We start from the raw sequence: 2768 nt of genomic DNA, 5'->3' as shown, positions 1-2768 counted from the left end.
ATTAACTATAATGATTTCATTAAGAAATTATCAATTCATGGTAAATAATTACTAATATAAATAGCACTATAATACAAACCTTAAATCTTTTAATTTTTATTTATCTAAACATAAATAGTCATGACACTATATAATAATTATACCTCATATAATAAACTCGTAACATTTAAGAGAATAATGATCTAAATTTTTTTTTATTGCATAAATATATAATGTACCATATTTTTTTGGTGTACCCTCTTATTCAATATAATTTTCATGATACAATTACATTTTACATTTTGGTAAAACGAACCGTAGGGAAAAAAAACCAAAACATTATTGAATTAAAATAAAATACAAATCAGTGGGTAACCTGAAATACATATCATTGATTTATATTTACCATAATATATCTTTGGTTCTTTTGAGTTTATATCTACGAGTTGTAGTTTTAGTGTACTTTCCTATTTCTGTTATTAGAGGATTTGATGATTTGGGGTTTTAAGACAGGAAGAAATTATGTGATATTTTATATATGTAATCCTGTACTCTATATTTACTCCAGATTTTATTTTAGATATTCTAGTTATATTTGGACACTTTATTAATAATTCTGAGACATATGCTTTGAAACATTTGTATTATTTTTATATTGTTTAAACTAGGAAAGCTCCATACGGGGCAGGCATGAGTTAAGATGGGTAGAGCTTTATTTAGTATACATTTATTTCTGCTGGGTAATTTTGATTTTTTATGAAAGTATGGATACATTTTATATAAAATTTTCCTTGCGTTTTCTAATTTCGAATTAATGTGTTGGTTAAATAATAGTTTGCTGTCTAAAGTGAATCCTAAGTGTTTTACTGTTTTGACAAAAGGGTTATTATTTAAATCTATGGTCAATGGAAGAATAGGCCGTCAATTTGTGAAAATGGTGGCTTCTATTCTATCAATACTTTTAACTCCAAGGACCCGCTTTCAAATCCGGTTGTGAAAGATAATTATTTCTGTCACTGTAGCCATGAGTCAATCCTGTGGGTTCTGGAGCTCTCCTGATCAACCCAGCCTCATAAATTGGGTATTCTTAATTAAGTAAAATTCAGGCGGTCGGGTGTGATTCTGACCAATCCTGCGTGATTCACCTCCTTGCACAACCGTTAGCCTAGTGGCAGTACTTCCTTACAAAGGAATGAAGGGCTATATCAAAGTTTTTAAATTTTGGGTAATCATTTATGAAGAGATTTTTTGTTTTACATGGTATCCACTAACGCCTGTTGAACAGATTCGATACTTAGGACTCCATCTTGACAAGAGACTTACTTGGAATCCACACACATGACTGAAACGACAAGAAACTGCTCGTAGATTCCGATTGCTACAACACTTGACAAACGCTCTAAACTTCCCATTCACTACAAAATATTAGTATACACTACAATAAATAATCAGACCAATTTGGACATATGGAATTGAGCTCTGGGGCTCCACCAAACCATCAAATTCTTCCCGCATCCAATCGTTACAATCCAAAATCCTACGTAAAATCCTTGATGCTCCTTATTACGTCACAAATAAACTCATTCACAAAGACCTTAACATCACATTCGTTGCAGATTTGACCCAAAACAGATATGCGCCTTTTTATTCCAAACTCCTTAACCATCCTAACCCATTAATTCTTAATCTTTCATCCTTAACAATCCCTGATAGTCCTCTGAGGCGTCTGAAAAGAAGATGGCCACGGGACCTTCTAATTTAAATTAATGTTTGAAGTACCACCAATGGGTGGTTCCTTCCCAAGATTTTCAAGTGTATATGAAACATACTACATATTTACCTATTGTATTATTCTGTACAGTTGTAAATTACATTAAATAAATAATTTAAAAAAAAAATATTTCTATCATATTTATCCAAATATTTCAACAATATGTATATTGCACACGTAATATGTGCAAAGGATGAAAAGATTTTTTTTTTCTTTTTCATCTCCCCTCCACATACGATCCCATAGTAACAGAGTTATCAGTGCTTCAAATATCCAGGAGGCAATGAATGTGATATAGAACCCCCTCGTTTCCATTTCGCTACATTTCACTCACCATCGCTCAATAATCATAACTCATGAATGATCGACCACAAAACTCACTTAATATGGAGCATAAGATTCTAAATTGTGAACGTAAATGTTTATAGTAACTATTACGCGTAACATCATCTGTAAAATTCGAGTAAATCCACAAAAATCATTAGATTCTTACCCCAAGGTGTTTGTGACCCTCAACTTGGTGTAGATGCCCCCCCTCTGCTGTATTTTCCCATATCCCGAAACGTAGACGACAATGAAGTTAGGATAATTATGGAAGAAAACCCTTACCAAAATTGCAGAACAACATGGAAGCATCCTGAAGCAAATGAAGGATATGAAACACCACCACAATCCACTTGGAATAATTTGTGTTAGAATTCAAAATATATAAATTTAAACTTAAAATTAAAGAAATCCTCCAAGGCGCCTGAAAAGAAGATGGCCACGAGACCTGCTAATGTAGAAACTTCATTAGAGTGCTACCAATGGTTAGATTCGTCTGTATTACTCCATTATAACTGAGATCAAATTTACTGAATGTATGTATAGTTTAAAAAGGAATAAATAAATATACTTATATATTTTTTTAAATCCAGGTATCCTAGGTTCCAACATCCTTTTCTTCAGCAAAGTATAATAATTATTTTGATCATATCATATCATTATTTAATATCGTATTGTATATTATTAAATATAT

The sequence above is a fragment of the Halyomorpha halys genome, unplaced genomic scaffold (assembly GCF_000696795.3).
Source record: "Halyomorpha halys isolate HHAL.00 unplaced genomic scaffold, Hhal_1.1 Scaffold370.1, whole genome shotgun sequence".
Lineage (NCBI taxonomy): Eukaryota > Metazoa > Arthropoda > Insecta > Hemiptera > Pentatomidae > Halyomorpha > Halyomorpha halys.
The sequence above is the reverse complement of the archived record's forward strand: the minus strand, read 5'-3'. Positions refer to the sequence as shown.